The sequence below is a fragment of the Ictidomys tridecemlineatus genome, chromosome 6 (genome assembly GCF_052094955.1).
Source record: "Ictidomys tridecemlineatus isolate mIctTri1 chromosome 6, mIctTri1.hap1, whole genome shotgun sequence".
Taxonomy (NCBI): domain Eukaryota; kingdom Metazoa; phylum Chordata; class Mammalia; order Rodentia; family Sciuridae; genus Ictidomys; species Ictidomys tridecemlineatus.
Window position 1 is genome coordinate 16,895,709 of NC_135482.1, and position 24,141 is coordinate 16,919,849.

At 39.9% G+C, this 24,141-nt stretch overlaps 1 protein-coding gene across 1 annotated transcript in view; it reads left to right on the forward strand.

The window, feature by feature from the left end:
• Positions 1-24,141, forward strand: part of C6H12orf42 (chromosome 6 C12orf42 homolog) — a 48,369-nt gene that overhangs the window by 19,255 nt on the left and 4,973 nt on the right. The window lies entirely within an intron of this gene.

Below are 24,141 nucleotides of genomic sequence, written 5' to 3' on the forward strand. Positions count from 1 at the left end.
CATTTACAATGTGATAAACACTCTTAAGAAAACTTTATACATAATATCTCTGGTAATCGTGACAACTCCACACGAAGGCCCAGAGAAGGTAACTGATTTGTCTGAGGTCCTGAAGTCAGGAAGTGATTGGAGAAACAATTCAAACCCAGGCTTGTCTTGATTTCAAAGTCTCTCATTTTAGTCACTATATTCGATTGTCTCTTTTCTAAAGAAGGAATGGGGTGACTTTAGGAGTTGTGGCAAAGAGATGGAGACCTGCTGATGGGTAGTGAGCGCATGTCTATCACTCAGATTCCTTTATGGCCTGACGTGAAATGCATGATTGGCACCTTCCAGGCTCACACCTTCCTTCCTGAGGCTCCTCTCTCTGTGCACCTCGCCTGTTGGCTTGCATGTGTGCCGCTTGGTGTGGCTTCCTGAATGTTGGTTAGATTCTCAAAGCAGAGAGGCAGGCTGGTCAGCAATCCAGGGTCAGCAAGCTTTTTCTGTAAAGGTCAAGGTAGTAAGTAGGTTACAGTTTGTAGGACATAGATGGACAAGATTTAGCTTGCGGTCTGTAAAATCACTCATATCTTCATTATATCTAACAGATCTTGTTTTCCAAACATGGTCCCAGTCCCAGCAGTGGGGACTTTAACAAGTCTTTGGTGGTGATAGATACAATTCAATCCACAGTACCTAGTAGGGGATAGGCCTCCTGAGAATGCAGTGGCAGACCAGCGTGACACACTCCTCCCTTTAAGGAGTCTCCACGGACCACAGACAGACAAGCACATAAACAGAATAACTTCAGATACAGAGGAGAGCAATTAAGAAAATCAAAAAAGGTTTCAATACAAAGACTCAGGTGGTTTGGGGGCTGGAACAGTATGTTGAGGACTCTTAAATAGCTAAGTCAGCAGTTTCCCTCTGCTGTTCCCCATCTCCCATTTTAAATCCCCCCTGCACTCCACCGTCTAAGGAACTGGTCCCCGGCGCTGATTTCACCTGACTTACTATGCCTTTGGCAATCAGTTGTCGTAGGAGTGAACCAGACACTGTGAAAGACTTCCATACAGGGAGAATTTGTCTCTTATTGCATACACTGATGGCACTTCTATTTATAAATAGATTAATCAGGTAAAATGTTGGAAGTTAATAGAAATAGCCAGAATGGAGATATCAGAATTGTTCAATTCAAGCACTTTCTTAATTGGTGGCTGTTTTGAAGCCGACTCTGAAAATTTAATAGCTTATTCTCTGTGAGAGGTTGCTTCTTGTTTCTAAAGCGCTGTCCCTTTTTTAGATTAAGAGTTAAAATTTACATCAAGATTAAAATTTCTTTGGGAAAATATAAAGTTACCTGAAGAATTAAATTGATGAACTTGGAGCAAGCTATTTGGAAAGAATGCAGATCCCTGGATGGCAGAATTCTGGGGAAAGGAGCATGAGGGAGTGTTACAGAGCAATAGAAATGTTCTATATTGACCCTACAAGAGAGGTTTGTGGCCATGCACATTGGTCAAAAAACTTCAATTCATAATATTAAAATTGGTGAATATTTTATACATGAATTACACTTTAATAAAGGTGAATCTTTTTAAAATTAAAAAAATAAAAGAATGGTTCAGTTTTGTTATGAATGAAATGGAGTATTTATGAGGATTCAATAAGATACTGAGTGCACAATGCTAAGCCCAGAGTGCTGCATCTATTAAACTGAGACACAGAGCCGCCTTAGGAAATCATTAATCCACAGTTTGAACATGACATGTTTGTTTTCTCATTCTCTTTTTTTACTCCTTTTTTCATTATGCTTCCTTTTGTCCAGACTGTTTTCATTCACATGCTCTTAATTTCTGCTTTTATATATTTACTAGATTTCCCTCATCCTAATTTCTGCTAATTGGGATTATCTTAGTGTATTTTCTGTTGCTATAAAAAAAAAAAAAAACTACTTGAGACCCAGTAATTTATAAAGAGTAAAGGTTTATTTAGCTCATGATCCTGGAGGCTGAGAAGTCTAAGAGACTGGCACCAGCAGCTGGTAAGGACCTTCTCACTGCATTATTATAACACAGCAGAGGGCACTGCATGGTGTGACAGAGCAAGTGTGCTGACTGGGGTCTACCATGGGACCCTACTTTCCTTACCCTGTCTAATTCTAAGTTCCTCCCAAAGGCCCTACTTCCAACTACCAATAACCTACAAATTTTGAAATTAAAAGTTTCCAACATAAGAATCTGGGGGGACACATTCAAACTACAGCAGGGAACCTCTCAGATTTCTCTAACATGGTGCATTTATCCCCATTCTCCCTACTGCACAGAATCAACCCTTCCTTGTTTTCACTCTGCATTAGGAGTTCCTGCCTCCTGCCTAGGCTGCTGTGCTGGTCTTCCTCTGTGGGCAAGGCATACAAATGCCCTGCTCATCTACAGCCTTACCAATGCCCTGCCTGGCTCAGGCCTGCTCACCTCCAGCCTCTGGTCAGACTCTGTGCTGTGCTCCTCTTCCTGTCCTTCTCCCCCTCAATCTTGCTTCAGCCTTCAGTTTTTCACGGTGCAGTCTCCTGCATCCTTCATCTGAGTGAACTGGGCCACTTGCTCCTGCTTTGTTCCCCTCTGACTGGCCAGAGTCACTCACTATCCTTTAACCATACTGTAGACTCAGGGAGAGCAGAACCGGGCCCAGCCCTACCACCAACAGTCACTCAAACACTTGATGAAGGAATGAAGGGATGAATATTCCCTTGCAGTTCAAGTAGTTGGTGATTGAATCAGGATTAATCCTAAAATGCTGCAATCTTTTATGTAGAGATTTGGCTTATTTTATTAAGGAGGAGCCATGAGTTAGCAAGTGTGGCCTTGACTATCATTCTAGGTTCTTTAATCCTTTTTAGCTGCCTTCTATACCTAAATATGTTCCTCCTAACCATGGACTTCAATTCCACTTGCTTTGCAGGTCTTTTCTGTGGGGTAGAACTGTGTTTGAAGCTGTGGGCTGCAGTCAGATTCTCTCTATAGAGGTTCTGTAGCTAGATCCAGTCCTTAATTGTACTGGTTTGCCCAGAAAAGCAGTGTACAAAGGAAAAGGAAAAAAAATCACCAGAAAGAAAATGTAAATTGGGCTGGGGATGTGGCTCAAGTGGTTGCACGCTCGCCTGGCATGCGTGCGGCCCGGGTTCGATCCTCAGCACCACATACAAACAAAGAGGTTGTGTCCGCCGAGAACTAAAAAATAAATAATAAAAAATTAAAAAAAATGTAAATAGGTGGGTGTTAGGTTTTTATTTCTTTTTGTTTTGAAGACAAGCAACTTTCATGCTTCTGTTTGTACTATCTGCTTGGCTCTGTGGATATCTGAGTTTGCAACTGCTGATCTAGAGCTTGGGGCAAGCTGTTTGAACGTGAAGTGTTATGTGAGAATAAAAGCCGTAAGTTCCATGATTTACCATGAACTTTCCTTCATGTTGTCGCTTGAATCTCATGTCAAGTTCCTGAGCTGAGTGAAACAGTTGCCCTTGTTTACAGCTCAAATAATTTTATTTCAAGTCCACCTGCAGTGGATGAGCTTGTGTTCAGCCCCAGGTCTCCTGTTTCCATGTCTAGTTGGACCTCCATAGTTATGAGTGAGGTGGTGGGCTATTGTTCAAAACATTTGTTGCCCTCAGTTTTGGGAAGATTTGATTTCTTTGCTTCATTGACATCAGGCTTGGCCATGAGACAAGCTTTGCTTAGCAAAGTCTGAACAGAAATGTGTCACTTTTGAGCAAAAGCAGCGAGAACCACATTCTTTCCCCCTTTGCTTTAAGACCAGCAATGTCCCACATAGGGACTGCTCCTTGCACACGAGGCCCATGGTGATGTTTGTGTGGAACAAAACTGAAGCCAACTTGCTAATGAACATGAATTGTGAATGATAATAATTATTGTATATTTTAGTTAACCATTGAGATTTCAGACATATTTGTTATTGCAACATTACTTACCTTGAACTGACTAATACGTACAGCTTGAAATCAGATGCTCCATGATTTTTCATCAACAATAACATTTAGAAAAGTGATTTGGAGAATTACAATATCTATATTGACTGGAGTCATCTGGTATCAACTTAAGGCAATATTAGACAACTATAGCAGAAATGCAAGGTACCAGTGCCTTTTCCAACTATCTTCAGCCTTGCAACCTTGTGCACCTTAGCTTTTCTGAGCCTCAGTTCTCTATTCTGTAAAATGAAAATATTATTGTCACCGACTCTGTGTCACAGAACTACAGCCATGAAAACTTTTGTTACATGACATGGTGATTTTTTTACTGATCCTTATCCCTCTAGACTAAAGCCTCTAGAAGATGGAGATTGGTCTTCATCTGTGGATCTCTGTGACACAATGCCTTGCAAAGAATAGGTGTTATGAACTCAGTTGCTGGATGAACTTGTAAGTTGTACGTCCTCCTCAAGAGTGAATGATGTCAGGAACAAAGTCCTTTTCAGGATGTGGTGGGCATATCAGTGGCACTCACTGGGCGCACTCAGGAGCTTGTGCTTTGGTTCATGTTAGAGAATGGAAATGCTGGAGTTTGGGAGTGGGTGAGGGGCAAGGTCACTAATACTTCCCTCTCTCTAATTCAGAGTGGGTGCAAGGATCCAGAACAGGATCAAAGCCTCAGTTTTGCAAAACAGTAGTGAAACTGGGTATGGGGGGATGTATGGCAGCTTTGGTTGGCATGCTCACAACATGGTGACTGGAGGTACCAGGTAGGTCTGCCCTGTACGAGAGAAGATATGTAAGAAAATGGAACTGCAACGGAACCCATAAAGCCTGTTTTTCTGCCTGCAGGTGTAGGGATCTCTGGAGCTGATTATCTGGCCAGTCTTATTTTGGGAAGAGGAATAAATTTTAGGTTTCTCATTGAGTGTTGAGTGCCACTATGTATCATGTCATTTCCTCCACAACTTATGTTCTCCAGACTGATTTCACTTCCCTTTTTAATACCTTGTTTCTTTAAGTGGGGTCCATGGTGTTTCAGATATAATACAGAACATCCAGTTTATTCTTCAACTGATTTTTTACTATAATCATATTCTGTCCAATATATTCATTGTTTATATGGAATCCAAGTTTAACTTGGTGTCCTAGAGTTTTATTAGTTTTTACTATTCCAGACACTTGTCTAGGCAGTCAATAGGAATATCAAAGGCCCTGCCTTAAAAAGTGTCCACTTTAGTGGGGCAGCAAGACATCAAATATAACTGAACAAATATAATTTCAGTGGTAAGTCCTGTGAAGAAAATTGAGGTAATGACAGAGCAATGTAATTAAGAGGTGTCATTTTAGATAAGGTCATCAAGGGAGGCCTCTGTAAGGAGGTGAGATTTGTGGAGAGCTTGAAGGATAAAAGAGGCTGCACCAATGTCCAGGGCTGGAGGGACCACATTCTAAGCAGAGGTAACAGTAAAGACTCAGAACCTGAGTGGGAAGGAGCTGACCAGAGCAGGCTTAAGGTAGTCAAGAGGTAGGAAGAGGCCAGTGCATCCAGAGTGCAGTGTGAAAGATGGAGGCTGGTCAAGTAGAGAAGTAGAGAGGGTGGAAGGGTCTAGGTGGACAGTGGGAGGCCTTGTGATGGTGATGAGAAAACTTGATTTTTCTGTATGTGCAGTGGGAAGCTTTTGGAAGTGTTTGTGTGAGGAAACAGCCAGACCTGATTCTACTTTTAAAAGGATCCCTCTGGTGGCTCCATGGAAAACAGACTGAGGAGTCCAACAGTAGAACCTGGTCCCCGTTGAGGGACTATTGCTGAAGTCCCAGCTCCCCACTCTATAACCTGTTCATGTCCTGCTGAGCTTCTTCTAGTTCTTTCAAAAGCACTGTAGCATGATGGTGAAGGGGATGGGTTCTGAAGCCAAATGGCCTGGGGTTGGAATCAGGCTCTGCCAATTAGGGTCTGTGGGATGTTAGCCAGGACTCTACCACTGTGGGTCTTGTTTTCTTAATTTGAAAAAGAAAAAAAAATAAAAGAGGGTTAAAATGACCTCATCCAATTATTTTTTGTGGAGAAATTAAATTCGTTCATATAAGTAAAATGCTCTGAACAGTTTCTAGCACATCAAAGAGCTCAATATATGTAGACATTATTTTCTTTGGGCATAACATGCTCTTTTTTTGACATGAGATATAACTGTCCATGTCTCCCATCCATCAGGCTATATTTTATAATCCTTCCTGCTTTTTGTTGTCATAGAACATTTTTCTCTTTTCTATTATTTCTGCCATTTTTTTTTTTTTATTGAGCAAAACAAGTCACAAGTCCAGCCCAGATTAAGGGGAAGGGAGGCAGATTCTATCTTGATAGAGGATAACGTCACATTGAAAAGGAAGGGTGAAGAATTAGGGCAGGTTTTGCGACCTACTTCCACACATGCCCAGAGATCTATATTGCCTGTTAAAGCACACACCTTCAAGTACTGACGTATTCAAGGGACTTTTTTCAAGTATTGACGCAGTCGAGGGACCTTTTTCTAAGATAGCTTTCGCATCATGTTATGACCTTCAACTTGGTTTTCTAAGACTCAGCCCTTCTGTCGTGTGGAAGACTGGCTGTTCTCCTGGGCACATGTGGTATCTTCTAAATGCAAAAGTCGCTAATGTATTCTGGGTTGTTGGGAATGAGAGGAGGGATGTGAGCAGGGACCTTTACTTGAGCGAACACATATGCTCTGAGCCACCATTCTTTCTCAGTGGAGAAAACTCGGCTTGGAGGCCTGATCTGAGCAGCATGAGGCCAGGGGCTTAAGGTCTGCAAGATGCTTTTGATGCTGCCATTCTTGCTTTGCTACAGAGTGTCCCTCAAAAAGGGAGTCCCTCCCTCTGCCCATGAATAAGGCCAGCCTGCCAACACCAGTTCTAGCTGTGAACATGAAATCGGCCCTTCTATGGCCCCCAAAGGGTAGTCCCAGAGACCTAAATTTAATTTTCATGCATATTTGTCTCCTTCTTCTACTTTATGCAAACACTACTTGGTCACCAATACAGGCGCCAACTGTTTTGTTTGGATAATTGCTTGAAGTCAACCCCAAACTACAGGGAGCGCCCTTTTGCAGAAAGCACATTTTGGTTAATCTTCAGTTAATCAGATTCTATCTTTCTTCAGTACTTCTCTTAGGGTTTCAGTGATGATTTCCATACGCATTTGATTCATTTTTGAAACAGTTCAATACTCAAGCCATGCTGAGTTGGTTGGAATGAGCAAAGAAAACAGAAACTTTACAACCCATAGGACATCCTTCCATGTCTCTTTTCCTCCCAAATAATTCTCTATTCTTCTTGCTACAATCATCTGGCCTCAAGTGGAGGTTTGTGGTCATAATAGAATCGAGGGGACAAGGGAAAACGGACTCTTGCAGAACAAAGCTCTTATTTTTATGGAAATGAATAGGAACTCTGAAGTAATGAAGAGACATATGGAAAAGTATAAAATATGAACAGAACATTTTAAAAATAGAAAGTCCTCAGAACAGCTCCATATGGCCCAGTAATATTTAAGGTAATGGAAAATAGTGGCAGCTGCAAATGTTCATTCCTGGGTTCAGGACTCAGTTCACAAAAATGATCCTTTCCAATTTGTCTTGAAGAATGCTTCCTTTGTGTAGCTCCTGGCTCTGATTCTTTTAGTGTTAGGGAGACAATTAAATTAATAAGTTATTAATTAAGATCTTCAGTTTTCATGAGTTTGTATCTCATTCTTAATGAAGTGATAAATTACTCATAAAATTACCATCATCTCTCTTGCTATCCTCCTGGGTCAATTGTTAGGAAAAGTTATTTCAGTTTTAGAGCCTATTTGGAGTCTATGGGTTCTGAATATTACAGCACTGGAGTATTGCAAGTGCTTATAATTGAAACAAAAAATTATACAGGAAATAAAAACGACATCTTCTCAAAGCACAGTTGACATACATATACCTCTGATGCTATTCAACAGCTACATATAAAGAAATAAACAGAAAATCACAAACTTTGAAGAGAATTTTTAAAGTTTTTACTATAGTATTAAAGAAGATTTGGGAAAATGAGATTTGGAACTCCAAAGAGTTTTATTACTTAGAACTCTTATAGATAAAAACACATCTCAATATACTTTGTGCCCAATGGGAAATGAAGATGATATTTAATTCACCAAATATGAAACTAAGTCAGGTTGAATAACTACAGGATGATGTGTTATATGCCAGACTTATCAAAAGAGGATCTTTTTTTTTTTAATATCCTGGGATGGAGCATAATGCAATATCTTTGGACACTGTCTTTGTTTTTTCTTGATTTATATCATGTTTGAATTTTGAAAATGAGATAGAAATATTAGAGAAAGGAGAAGAAGTATCCCCCCCCACAACAAATTTAATACATCTCTTTTTGTATATTCAACAGAATCTCTGCCTTGCTGATAGTGAGCATCAAAAGTCTCACTCTTACTTATTCCCATCTTTAAGTTTGTAGACTCTACTTGTACTCTACTATGACTGCTCTAATCCATTGACATTTGTTTCTCATTTTGTTTTGTCTGCACAGTCCTGATCAGCAAGCTTCATTTTTTTTTTCTATTGCTAAACCGTCCTTTTTTTCCCTTCCCTTTGGCTGAATCTATGGGCTGTTTGGCTTTGTGTAGACAGAGCCACACTGTAAGTTGGCCCCCTAATTCAATAATTCACCATGAACACTGGTTTTTATCCTCCTTGTGTTGAACAGGCATCTAATCAACCATTAATTTCCTTTTTGTTGGATGAACATAATAACTATTTCTGTCTTTCTTTTTGATGAGAAACAGAGACAGAGGATTAGGGGCTGCCCTAAGTCAGAAAGGGAGGTTCTAGAATTCAACCACAGGAGTTGTTCCTAGAGCACTCAAGGAGTATGAAGTGGAAAAGAGTCAGAATTTGCAGGAAAAAGAGATGGAGAAGAATTAATGGCTATGTGAATTTGTGGGGTGCAGGACAGCATTTTGGTCCTTTAAAGTCAGGCCCAGAAGATTGTTTATATCAATGAAAAGCTAGGCAACTTTGGACAAGTAACTTAATTTCTCTAAGCCTGTTTTCTTCTTCATCTGCAGCATGGAACAAATAGAGTAAAAATGAATGATATTTTACAAATGGGTAGGAAATATGTAATTATGCATTATTGTAACCTGGGGCCTTGTTGTTATTATTTCTTGTTTTTTTGGAATTAAGAGGTAGTAATACATTTTAGCATTGATGGAAAGTTATTATTAATGAGGATGAAAAGTCTTCATAACTTATCTAAGCATCTTTTACAAAAGCACTCCATTTATTTAAGAGGAAAGAAAACAAATCCAATAGCATTCTTTTGAATTTAGACATTTGTGCTCTCAAGACTAGTTTCAACTTATAAAGACATGTAGTTTCAATAAATTAAATACAAGAATAAGGATTAGTTTTACTAAAGTTGTTTTGATTAGTCATCACAAAGATCATCTGAAATTCATTGGTCAAAAAGGGAGGATGGTTTACACATGGAACTGACAGGGTGAGGTGGACCTCAGGGATGATCTGAGCCAGGGTCTCCTGAGCCCTTAGGACTCGTCATCTTGTGCCTCTCATTCTTCCTGCATGTCATCTTCTTTTCCTCATTTTGGTCTTTTCAGTTAAGACTGCAAACATGGTTTCTAATAACTCCAAGCTCGTATCTCACAATATCTGCCTTGAAGATAAAAAAGAACTGACATGTAGTCTCTGAAGCCCTAAGAACAAAAGTCCATTGAAGGAGTCGGATGGTCCAAGTATGGACTGGCCAGTCAACTGTGGGTGAGGTGTGGGATACCACCTGGGATGATTTTCTCACTGTAGTTAGAGCAGCATCTAGGAATAAGGAAGCTCTCATTTAAACCACTTAGAATCACAGGATCATTGACTGTAGAAAAGGTGTGTGTGTGTGTGTGTGTGTGTGTGTGTGTGTGTGTAGACATAATAAAACATGGTTGCCATAGAAGTTTAATAAATCTTTGCCAACAAGAGATTTTTTAAAATAATTGCTTACATTCTTGGAATGGTAAGCTTTGTCTGATAATGCATTTACTTAGCAACATTTGATTTCATACTCAGAGTACAGCATGGTAGGCACTAGGCTAGATTCAGAAAAGTATAAGGTGTGTATTCATCCCTTTAATAATTTTATTGGTAAACAAGAAAGAACTTACCTAAGACATTCAACTACAACATGTCTGGTGAGGATGTCCTGAAGAGCCATTCAGAAGACAGGTAGATTGGTGTGAGCATGAGAAACAGGAGGAGGTTTCATGAAAAGCATGGTGCTTATCTTGGGCCTTGGAGAATAATAGGATGTGAACGGGTCGAGGACATTCTACTTAATTCTAAGTGGAATTAAGTGCAGAGGTGGGAAGAAAGGCTTGATGCCAAGACAAAGTAGATGAAAGTTATTATTTTGAGTAATTTTGTCTCAGATATATTATTTATACAACCAATTTACTTTAAAATGTTTTCTTCAAAAATAGTTAACAAGTTGCTTTCTTCCTATCCTTGATCTAATTATGCCTTGCTCTGAAACAGGGGAACATAAACCGATGAGGCTGCATTATAGTCATTTAGTGTTCTCCTTATAATATAATGTTATAGTTTAGATGCAAGGTGTCTCCCAAAAGCGCATGTGTGAGACAATGCAGGAAAGTTCAGAGGCGAAATGATTGGGTTTTAAAAGGCTTAATCTAATCATTGGCTTGAATGGGTTAATGGGGTGGTGACTGTAGATAGGTACAGTGTGGCTGGAGGAGGTGGGTCGTTGGGGGAGTGCCTTTAGGGTATATATTTTGTGAGCTGAGCTTAGTCTCCCTCTGCCTCCTGGTGCCATGTTCTTAGATACTTTCCTCCACCACACTCTTCTGCTACAGTGTTCTGCCTCACCTCAGGTCCAAGGAAAGGAGCTGACTATCTGTGGCCTGAGACCTCTGAAACTGTGAGCCCCATAGTAAACTTTTCCTCCTGTAATTGTTTTTGCCAGTTCTTTTTATCACAGTGGTAAAAAAAAAATTGACTAAAACATATGATAAATACAAATTGCTCCAATGTTGATTTCTTTCTTTATGTGCATGAGACTTTCTTTCATTTAACAGAAACTTATTGTGAATCAAGAGGTGATAGATGTGGGTCCTATTTTACTTTTGAAAGTTCTTATTCATGTAACAGTGTTTATGGAGCCCCTACAATAGTGAAATAGACATATCCTGCCTCTTGCCTCTTGGGGTTTGGAATGATTTTTGAAGACAAGATAATTAAATAAGCAGTGTCCAGTGTTGAATGCTATGATAAAGCAAGTCCAAGGAACTGTGGGAGCATACAGCCAAAAGATCCTTATATTTCTCTCTTATAAGTGGATGCTGATCCATAATGGGGGGGACATGGGAAAAATGGAGGAGCTTTGATGGGGAGGGGTGAGGAGGGGAAATGGGGGCAGGAAAGATGGTGGAATGAGATGGACATTATTACCCTAGGTACATGTATGACTGTACATATAGTGCAATGCTACATTGTGTACAACCTAAGGAACAAAAAGTTGTGCTGCAATTGTGTACAATGAATCAAAATGCATTCTGGTGTCATATATACCTAATCAAAATACATAAATAAATAAATTACAAAAACAAAAACAAGACAGTGTTTCATAACCACAACCTCCTATCTGTACTATTGAACACAGAACTGCCTCTCATCAAGATTGCTCTTAGATTTAATATTAAATGCATGGGACACCGTTTAGTTCCATTCAAGTCTGCTATCATGTTTCGCTTTGCACAAAAGCACAGTGTTGTCAATAAGCTTGGGCCTTTGAGTTCTCTTGCACCCTTTGTATTAACAGTCTACATCTTACTATTAGAACTTTCAAGGACTTGTGTGTCTTTACCATTAACACCAGTCAGGACTCAGGGATGTTGAAATATGTGGTTTCTTTCCAGTGTGGCGTGTCTGTTAGAAGGAGATGCCATTTGGTCTAATGATTACATGTGATCACATTAATATTTTAATTGGGTTGCCTGGTTATTCTAACCCCTTGTGGCCTCGAGGTATATTCCTTAAAATCCCTCTCTCTCCATCATGTCTGCTGCCACTTCAAAGAAGTGAAAAGATGTTTGTTTGAAGAGGAGATCATCGCTCAAGATCCCTCGCCCCTCGGTGTCAGCCGTCAGCCTATTACCTTTATTTGGACAACAGTAGGTTCTGACAGAACTTATAAAGTTCTCTTTCTCGGCTGTGAAATATGATGGATGTGCCATACTGGTGACCTTTACACAAGGCCACATGTTAATATTCAGGACCTCCCTTTTGTTGGCCTTGAACAATGGCTGTCATTAAGAAAGCTTGGTTTGCCAATATGCCCTCTGTTAGGATGCGGGACCACTCCTGATTGGTCACCAGGAAGTATCATGTGCCTTTGATGGAAATGACATGGAAGATGTATGGTCAAAGTGCTGTGCTCAGCACCACTGCTGTGCAGGGGAGAAAACCACTATGACCCAAATAGCCCTTCGCTCAAACAATGTCGCACCAACCAAAGACAACATATTGGGAAGAAAAATGCTTGTAAGCGGCGTGTGTTGGAAGATGTATTGGCCCGACGGCCATAGGGCAATCTTTGAACTATTGAAATCTTTAGAAATATTGTTTGGTTCTGAAACAATACGTACAAACCTAATTAATCAAGCATAGATGGTTTATTTTCAGGCTTTCCATAGCGTGATGCTTTAATGCCAGAATGGGGTCTGTCGGGTTCTTTTTTGCTATTTCACCGAGGCACGCAAAAACTCAGCATGGGGATTCATGTTCATACAAGCAGCAGCTCTAAATTTTAAAATAATATCTGTGTAGATCTCTGCTGATCCCTCCAACAAAGGCCGGGGGTGGCAGGAGCCTGGATTCCTTTTTCAATCGTTTCTGACTCTATGTATGACTTTCCCCCCAACCTTCTCCAAATTTTATTCATTTATTTGTGGAACCATTTTAGGAAGATTATCATTCCTGTTGAATTCTTTCCCTGGAGTGGAAAACACTTTAGTTTTTCTTTTATAGAATAAATATAATGAGGGATTGGTTTCCTGAATATAGGCCCTAGAACCGGGTGATTTTAAATGTTCACACACACAGCCTTATTTTCCAATCTTGGTATCCCATTTTAAAATAATCATGGAGATTTTTGGTCGGGAAGGGTGAGACTTAGCCATCACTTCATATAAGAAGGCTGAGGTGCTGTCCTGAGCGATAATAGAGGCAGGAAGCAGAAGGCTTTTGTGTTTCCAGCCAGCTATGGTTGAAATAAGTTAATCATTTAGATGAAAGAATCTTCCAAGTACTTAATTGCATGCAAAATAGTGCTTGGCAGAGAGTTTTAGCAAGATGTGAAATATTACTGTGGGTCATGGCAGTTGAATTGTGTGAGTACAATCCCTGAAGGTCAACTCCTGGTTAATCATTTAGAGGCAGATTATTGACTCTGTGGATTACCCAGGTGCTCCCCACGGGGTCCTCCTGGGTTAGGTCACTGTTCTCCAGCTGGTTAGAGGAAGGGGGACGAAACCCCATCCACAGTTGGACAGCTTGTAAGCCATTTGGATGAAAGATTCAGTGGGAGAAGAGATGCTCAAATTCATTCTATATCAGGAAAATACAAATTAAAACCACAATGTTAATATCATTTTATACCCACCAGAATGGGGGGTGAGGGGGAAAGGAAAAATCAGGCAGTAACAAGTGTTGGCAAGATTGTGGAACAGCAGCACACTGTGCATACTGATGGTGGGAGTGCAAACTAGGATGAACACCTCGGAAAAGTGAGTATTCTCTAATGGTGAAGATACACATACACCATGACTTGGCTTTTCCACTCCTAAGGAAACTAGAGTATGTGCACAAAAACACATGTTCAAGAATGCGCATAGCAGCCTTGTTTGTTTATATTAAAAGAAAACCGAAAACAAAAGTTCCATAATTAGAGAATGGATGAATCAATATGGAAATTCATATAATAAAATTGGCACCTGGCATTATTTATTCTGTTCAAATTATATGTATAGTGTAGTCTTTTGTATGTGTCATGTAGTTGTGATATATGAAATTGCCTGTTTGGGCTACTTTTGACATATAAAATGGCAACATAATGTTTCAAAAATAAAAATAATTTAAAAATTTTCCCACATAGTTATGGAAACCATCTACTTGGACACTTCCAGTATTTTTAAGTTTGGAAAAGATTTTAGGGATCACTTTCATTCTTCTGCAGGTGGGGAACCCACTGTCTTCAGGTCTATGGTTTAGTCAGTGAATCAATGAGTCCATTATAATCAAATGCTCAGGCTCTCAGACCAATCTTTAAATTCTGGCTCATGTTTGAAATATGTTTAGAAGTTTAAAAATGAAACATCTCAGCATGCATCTGCGTTGGGATGGAGATCTTCTGTGATTAAATAGCATTAGAGGCTGATCATGGCATGGGAAGAGGTTTGCTCTGCATGGAGGGCAAACTGCATCAGAAAGCACTACCTCTACCTTCTGGTACAGGTGAGAGGCTGGCACCATGTGTCCCTTCACTAGGAAGAGGAGGGGATCCTGCGCTACTGTGAGAAGGAACATGCTTCTCTCCGGAGGCACTGACCTCACACTCCGCAGAATGCCTGAGCTATGACAAATGTCCCACATTCATGGCAGATATCACCCATGCCCCATGAACCAAACACAGTCCTAGAACTCGTCTTAAAACATTAGTGCCACAACCAAGTTTGAGGGACTCCCAGGCAAAACTGGCTTGTTGTCTTTCCTAGTGGACAAGGCACTAAGGTTACTAGAGCTGGAACAGTGGTCATGATGAGCTGTCCGTGTGGGCCGATCTCTGAGGAAAGAAGTGAAGTGTTACCCAGGCAACTCTGCAGAAGGGGAGGGTGGAGGGTGAAGAGGTGAACACGGGAAGGATAACTCTGGCATGCTAAAGTGCATCCACTGGAGAGGAGAACATTTTATTGATTGATTTGTTCTTTCCAAGGTATATTTCTGACTGTCTACTCTGTGCCAGGTTCTTGGAGTGTGATTCAGAGATGGTAATAGCCCTCAGAGAGAGCTTACATTCTATCGAGGGATGTGGGCATTACACACGTAGGCAATTATACATAGTGTCATGGTTTAGATATGAAGTCCCCCCAAAGCTCATGTGTGAGTTAATGCAAGAAAGCATAGAGGTGAAACGATTGGATTATGAGAGCCTTAACCTAATCAGTGCATTATTCTGCTGGTAGAAATTAACTAAGTGGTTACTGTAGGTTAGGTAGGGTGTGGTTGGAGGAGGTGGGTCACTAGAGGTGCCTTTGGGGCATGATTTTGTCTGTGGTGAGGCTCTCTCTATACACTGAGGCTTCTGAAACTGTGAGCCCCAAAGAAACTTTTACTCTAAAATTGTTCTTGTCAAATCTTTTGGTTGCACCAACAGAAAAAAGCTGACTAAAACACATACATATTGCATTGCTATGTTAGTTGAAGAAAAATAAAGAAGTGGAGTGATAATATAGATGGCACAGGAACCCATTTGGAAAAAAAAGTGGAGACTCTGCTTCTTTTAGATCAATTAAGAATAAGGAAAAAAGGCTTTATTGTATTTGCTCCTTCTCCAAGTTCTTGCTTTCTTTATGTGGATCTGAACTTATGACCTATATTGTTTTCCTTCTCCCAAAGATTTTTTTTTTTTTAACATTTCTTACAGGACAAGTCTGCTGGTATAAATTCCTTTTTTTTTTTTTTTGCCTGAAAAAGTCTTTGTTTATCCTCTAATGTTGAAGGATAATTTTTCTGTATATAGACCTATGGGTTTTTTGGGTTTCTTTTGTCTTTTAGTTTTTTAAATATTTTATCCCACTTCCTTTTTGCTCGCATGACTTCTGAGGAAAAAAGTTTGCTATAATTATTTTTAAAATTTAATTTGAATTGGGAAATACAAATAGTGCAAATATATGTGTGTGTGTGTTTGTAACATGATGTTTTGAAATGTATATAATTGTGAAATAAATCATATACTTATCTTGTAGTGAGAACACTTAGAATCTACCTTCTTAGTAGCTTTCAAAATATAACACATTATTACATTATTATTAGCTATATGTTGTGCAATATATATCTTGCTATAGTTTTTATCCTTGCTCCTCTTTAAGGTATATGTTTCTCCCCCCCGCCACACTGCTTCTTTCAAAATTACCTGTGTTTGATTTCTTGCAGTTTGGATATGATATTCATAGATGTAGGACTTTTGGTTTTGGTTTTGGTTCGATTTTGTACTTTCTGCTTGATATTCTCTGAGCTGTGTGGATCTATTGCAGATCATTAATTTTAGAATAGTTCTCAGCCATAACTACTTCAATTATTTCTTCAGTTCCATTCTCTCTCTTTTCTCTTTCTGGTATTCCAATTATGGGTATATAATGGTAAACCCATCCCACAGTTTTTGTATGTTCTGTTCTTTTAATCTCTTCTTTTTAAAATTCCCTTCTCTCTTTGCATTTTAGTTTGAGGAGTTCCTATTGACTTATCTTCAAGTTCACTGCCCCCCCTCCCCCGTGGCCATATCCAATCTATTGATGAGTTCATCAAAGGCATTCTTCATTTCTGCTTCAGAATTTCAAAATTGGACCGTTTGTTTTTATTTTTAGTCTTCTTCTCTGTTTACCCTACCCACCTGTTCTTTCATATTTTCTGGTTTTGCCATTATAGCCCATATTAATCATAGTTATTTTCCTTCTAGCATGAGACTTTCATATGCTATAGAAAATTCTCTGTGCATATTTTACAACAATTATTCCTCCCTCTCCCTGTCAGATCCATGAAAGGACTTTTTTCTCAGATCTTCACCTTGAGAAACTGGTGGAGTTCCTTGAGGTAAAGGCTACCAAAATGTGGGAAATCACTTAAAATTGATCCGGGAGTTTCTCACTCTCAAGTTCATGGATACCCTTCCCTTAGCAATTCATCCAATTTACTACTTTAAAGTTCCTACCAATTTATGGCTCCATTTTCTCCTGAAAAATCCCTCTTAGTTTGACTTTATCCCCAGATTTTGTGGGTGGAAGTTTGTCTTGAAAACTAAGTTTTCTGATGGGTCCAAGAAAAGACATTAGTTATTTAGTTTGTTCAGTTCTTTCTCGTTGCTTGGATAGATGTGTCAGTTGCTGAGTTGTTTATATGTTGGAGCTGAAATCAGAAGTCCATCTCATTTATTTTCACCAACAACTGTGTTGTCATAATCCCCATTTTATATGTGAATAGAATCAATACTAGATTGTCTTGGTTTTAACCACTTATCCAAAACGACCACACACATCCGAGTTGCCATTCTCTCTTAACCTGGATGGCTGCCAAATGCCTTCTACCTGGCTTCCATTCTTGTCTCTTCTCCTCATTTTTACTTTTAGAGAATTTTCAAAGATAAATGCTGCCATCATCATTCATCTATGTAAAACTTCTAGTAGCTTCCATCGCATGCTGTGCAACCTCCAGCCACCTCACCTGCCCCTTCCCTCTTGACTACTTCTCTTCAGCCGGCAGGACTGCTCTTGATTTTAGGAACACATCTCAGTCCTTGTCAGGCATGTTCTTTTCTTCCGCTCCTGAAATGAATAAACCGTTTTGAGTCTTCAGGTCGGTTTCAGATGAAATGTCACCTCCACATGCATCTCTATCTCAGCTTTCTTTTGTTCCCTTTGATATCACTCACTGCTGTCTATAACCATTTATTCATGGCCTATTCTTTCCATATTCCCCAGTGTATTCTAAGTTCCACGAGAACAGGGATCATATGTGCCTTATTCTGTTGTAGTGTGGGGACCAGGGTACAGGGCAAGACATAAGAGGTCTTCAACAAATAGTTTTGAATGAAGGAATGCATAAGAAAAATGAAGCTGTGGATGGATGAAAAATACGTTATTGCCACATGAATCTTGACTGCTGAAAGAAACCATGCAGAAGCTGTAGAAGGAATGAGGAAGGAATATTTTGAGCAATAATAACAACAATAACAACTAAGTCAGGTGAGTCCTTCCTATCACCAGGTGCTGCTCTGGGTGAATCAGTTTTTTGTTGTGTACAGAATACCTGACAAGAACAACTTAGAGAGGGAAAAGTTTACTTGATTTCAGAAGTTCACAGATTCGGAAGTTCAGTCCAGGTTGGCTGACTCCTTTTGCTGTAGGCCCAAGATGGGGCACAGCATCATGGTGGCAGGGCAAGATGGAGGAAAGCTGCTCCACTCATGGAGGCTGAGAGAGAGGAAGAAACTACAGGGAAGATGAATCCTTCCAGGGTACCCTCAGTGACCCACCTCCTCTAGCTCACCCCACCTACCTAACAGTTACCACCTAGTTACTCCATTCACACTAGGATGGACCAATTAGGTTATAATTCTTATAATATAAGCATTTTACCTCTGAATATACCTGCAGTAACACAGAACTTTGGAGGGGGGCACTTTATATTTCTAAATCATAATATGCTCTAAGCTTTTATTAACTAACTCATTTAATCTGCTTCCTAACTGTTTGTAGGTAATACATTCGTTCTATTTTATGCATGGCGAAAATGAAGCAGAGTGCATTTAAATAACTTGGCTTAGGTTTCAAAACCAAGGAGGGGTCAAGCATAGATCTGACTCAAGTACTGTGGACTCAGAGCTTGTGTACTTGGCCTCTAAGCTCTACTACCTTCCAGGGCTTGGTACATAGGGACTCCTCTCTTGGACTCAATCCTATGAGCGTAAAAATTACTCTTGCTTCACAGCTTGGAGAGAAGCTGAGTGGGAGGTTGGAAACTCCATTAAAACCCATTGCATAACCCAAGAATACTTTCAAATCATGTAACAAAAGAGTTTCTAGCATGAGTGGAAGATCTGTTTGAGGTTGGTATTTGATTTTAGATATGAGGAGATGAAATCAATTAGGTTTAGCACTATTTGTACCTAAAGAACAAAACTAGTTTTGGGAAATTGATTGTTTTATTTCTCCCTCTAGAAGAGTCACCTCTAGTCTATTTTCCAAACACGAACATGCTAGAGTTGGAAGCAGGAGAGAAAAGAAGAGACAGAGTGGGAAATCAAAGACGTATTTTTGGGTGTAAAGGGGTGAACAAAATACTCTCTGGATCTCAGTAGGACTCAACACACAGGTGTTAACCTGTCTTTTTCTATTGAATTAAAATGCTTACATCAGCATCCATCATGATTTATCATGAACTACTTTATAATTCAAAGGGAATGAAAAGTTATTTCTGAAAACTACATTCAGCTCTGAAGTTTATTTTACTGTGTCTTGAAATCTCCTGTCTACCACAATGTTATTTCAAACAAAATTAGCAACAGATGGAAGATCCATGCTGCAAAATAAAAGGCAGAGGTTTTTTGCATTAAAAGAGCTTGCACATTTTTAATATTGGGAAGATTTTTCAAATAACAACTATAGCGAAATAAGTGTCTCAGTGGTTAAGAAACATTGGGTCTTGCCTCAGAGTATCAGCCCTTTGAAGATGCCATTTCTGCTTCTGTGCATTAGAAGTAATTCTGACAGCATTCTCTTGGACTAAGGCTTGGGAAGTAGGGCAGGGCCTGCCCACTGGCCAATGGCGACTGGCCAATGCCCAATATTTGATAGCTGTTCTTCATGCGTGTTTCATCAAGCCCAGTTCATGGAAGTCCTGTGACTTGTAACACCACTAGCATTGATTATATCGTAAGAAAACAAAATTTCTGCAGAATTCTAAGTCCTGGGTCTGAATCCTAGGTTGACTAGTGGTATAGACAAGACATTTACTCTGTCTGGGTCTTGATTTTTTTTCCTCAGTAAAATGAGTAAGTCAGAGAGTTTTTGTAATCACTGGTATAAAAACAAATAAACTATAAAGGAAGATGCAAGTTGTGAGGAGAAATACACTGCTGGATTCTGAAATGAGGACAATCTGTGGAGAGAGATCTGGGAACAATGACATTACTGACTTTATAACTCTTGCTCATGATAGTTGGCCTGAGTAACAGTGCTGGAATCCTGCTGAATGACTGAGACCAGGGACTGTCTATTACCCTTTAATCACTGAAGGGCTTACAATGTTTGAATACTTGGGTGCCATCTAACTGGGTTGGTCAGGGGTGGGACCAGGTGACCGTGTTTTTGAAAGGATGTCAGGTATTGTCTAATGTGCAGCCAGGGCCGTGCAGTGGTGAATTAGATTGAGGAGAAGTGTGACCTAATAAGAAGGACTGGATATTAAGTCATGGGCCATGGGTTTTGGCTCAAGATTTGTCACTATATTGGCTGGTAAATTAAAAACCAAATATTGCGAATATGAAGTTACTTTTTGCTCTTCGGACAAGCTGTGAAATCTTTGCTACAAAGTTCTGAAGATCTAATCCCTTGGACATATTATAACAGAAGTGAATGTTGAAGGTGATGGGGCTCAGCCTCTGATAACCTTTAAGGTCTCTCTGAACCCATATCTTCTGGAACATAAAGATATATAAAGAGCCTCAGGCCTTTCATCCTCTTCCCAGGTTTTGAACACCTGAACAAGGTTCTAATAATGTTGACCATTGGTTCTAATAATCTTTTCCTTTGGGATCACAAGATCCAGTGCTTCTATTTTGAAGGACTCTGAAGTTTCTCTACATTTGGGAAAGATTTATAAATTTGTCTACCTTTTCAAATCATGGGCTTTAAAATTAAATGTTGGAGGTAGACCAGATTTCTAGAGCTCTAAAAGCTGCTGCACATGGGGCTTGCAAATGCACTTTCACTAGCCCAGACTGAATATTTATAAAACCATGTTCCGAGGTGAAGATGTTACAGAAGGAAGTAAATAACGATGTGGCTTTGATACAGCCGACCTTGGGTCAAAGACACAAACTGGTGGCCTGTGATTATTTGGAGAGGAGTTGTGTTTTGTGTATGCCACACTATATATTTGAAAAGACTGAACAGTCACCAACATTTAAAAACCAGTTGTCATACATAGAAAGATTTCTGCTTCTCCTGAAAATTCAGAACATCTATTTACACTAGACTCACATTTCCTTATGGCAATAAAGGACAGAATCAGACAGCATTGGGGCCCTTCTAATGTGACATAGCTCCAGAATATCCTTCTTGGCCCTTCTCTCATTATGGCTCTCTGCCTGGCCTCTGGAGCTGTTTTGAGTGTCCTCTGCAGACATGACTGTGCTTTAAGTATGCACTGGCATCCAGTGTGACCAGCACCCTCTTTGTCATTTGTACCTTGAACACAGGGAAAGTGTGTCTTGTTCCCAGCCGTATACTCTGCCACAGTTTTTCCCCCCCATAACATAACTCAATATGGCCAATGTCTTCTTCCTCTCATTCTATACCTATGACATCTTGGGATTTTCTCTTTTCTATCCCCCCAATCTGCATACTTTTTATTTTTGGTAAAAAGTGTTGTTGTTGTGAATAATTGCTCTTGGACAACATTGCAAATCCACGCTCTTCTGGTTCAATGGTTTTCTAGGGCTCCTATAGCAAAGTACTACTAACTGGATGGCTAAAATAACAAAAATTAATTTTACAGTTTTGAGGCCAGAAGTCCAGACTCTAGGTGTCAGCAGCAGTGGTTCCATCTGGAAGTTGTGAGGGAAAATCAGTTCATTGCCTCTCTCTTAGCTCCTGGTGGTTTCTGGTAATCTTTGACATTTCTTGGCTTTGACATTCCTCTGTTTCCCTCTTCCCATGGGTCTTCTCACGCATGCGTCTCTGGTCTCCTCATGGGATACCATTCATATTGGATTAAGGACTACCATAATGATCTCATATTGATTATATCTGCAAATATCCTATTTCCAAATAAGGTCCTATTCACAGATACAGGTGATTAGGATTTGAACATTTCTTTAGGGGACACAGTCGAAGCCATAAACAAACAAACAAAAAAACTAGGTCAATTGGGTCACATAACTACAGGCCCAATACCTCCTGCAAATTGCTCTTCATTTGTCCACACTGGTCTGGTCTATGCCCTACCAGGCAGATCTGGAAATTTCTCCTTGTTATTCTGCTCCCTCCATGGAAATTCTCATTCATGTCGCTATTAGGTGATGAAATAAGTGCACAGTAGGAATGCTAAACCACATTAACTCTATAAAGTCTTCTCCTTTTTGTCTAAATAAGGGTGTCTTCTGAATCGTAAGAATAATGCATAAAACTTGAACATTACATAAAAATTTTGAAGTTTGAATTAGACCACTGAGAAATAACTTTTCATTTGGTTCATTTTCTTCCAACTTTTATTCTTTTCATTTTAAAAAGAAAAATTGTATAATTTTGTATCTTTTTTATTGTTGAACACAATATCTTTATTTTATTTTATTTTATTTTTTTGTGGTGCTGAGGATCAAACCCAGGACCTTGCACATGCTAGGTGAGCACTCTACCACTGAGCCACAACCCCAGCTGCTCTGCTTTATTACATTATCTAATCTGTTCCTTATAATATTCCTAAAACGTAAATATGATTATGCCATTTGATGAATGAGGAGGGTAAGACTAAGAACATTTTCCCTTTAGGGCTGCACACCTGTAATTTGTAGAAATCAGGATTCAAACCTAGTTCACCAAACTCCAGAACTTGCACTTATCTTAGAGACCAGCCAGGATTCATTTTCTGATTCCATGAAAGAGGCAGTCTCAAAAAGATTTCGATTTGATAATAAAGGCAAATAAATCTTGTCTCTTCTCCTCAACTTCACAACACTCCTCCCTCCCAAAGAGACCTCAGTGCTTTCAAATTCTAAGCCTATATTTTCTCTCTCCCTTCTCTGTCTCTGTCTCTGTCTCTGTCTCTGTCTCTGTCTCTGTCTCTCTCTCTCTCTCTCTCTCACACACACACACACACACACACACACACCCTTATACCACCCAGCTGTACAATCCAGAGAACTCTTCTCCCCTCTTTCCCTCTTTCTGCCTATCTCTTCCCTTCATAACCAACCCGTTACCAATTGGCTAAGAAGCCAATGTTGATTCTTAGCTACCTCTTTAAGCTCTCTTTCCTCCTACATCTTCCAAACACCATCCTCTGTGACAGGGACACCTGGCATTGCATCGGTTCTGTTTGTTAGTATCTTTGACTGTTGGGAATTCTTACTCATGATGATTTTCTACCAAAGAATGAGTGGTGTAGCCGCAGGCGGTCTGCGTTGCCACAGCAGCTATCAGTTTCTTAAGGGAAGTAATCAGGGGAAGGAACTCACCTCAGTTGCTGGATAAGAACTAAAAGTGGGAGGTAGAGTTTGTCACTGGCTTCTTCACAATATTCTAGAGCAGTTTTAAGCAATAAGCCTGGTTTTGGTCTTCTGAAGGGCATCCAGCAGAGTGTCTTGAGAATCAGGACTGGGCTGTGAGGCAGAGGGATCTAAATTCAAGTTCCAAATCTGCTAATTAATATTTGTGTCACCTTGGACCAGATACTTGTTCTAAGTCTATGTTGGGTTATTTTAATAAATGATCACAAGCAGAGTGGCCTGAAACAGGAGAATACATTCTTTTAGTTCTGGAGGCCAGAAGACTGAAACACGAGGTGTTGGTATGGCTGTGTGTCCCCCCCTGAGCTCCCAGGAGAGGAGTCTTCTTGTAGCATCTGGTAACACAAGTGTTCCTTGGCTTTGGGCAGCACATCTCCAGTCCCCGCCTCTGTTTTCCCTTGGCTTCTTCCTGTGTGTCCGTGTCTTTACGTGTGTGTGTGTGTGTGTGTGTGTGTGTGTGTGTGTGTGTGTGTGGTGTATGAGTTTTCTCATGAGGATAAGAAAGGTGAGCCCAATCCAGTATGAACTTGTCTTAGCCTGGTTCCTTCTTCAAAGGCCTTCTTCCTAGACAAGGTCATATGTACAGGTACTTCCGGTTACAACTTCAACAGGTCTCTTAGGGGAGACACAATTCAGCTCATAAGCCTCAAATCAGCTCCCTGACTTGTAAAATGGAGATTATTATCTCTGCTAGCTATGGCTTTTTGAGAACTAGATGATAAGCACGGATCTCAACGTGGTGCCTGTAATATAGCTCAAATTCAGCAAAAGCATTCTCCACCCTTTACCACCTTCTTCATACCTCCTCTTTTTCT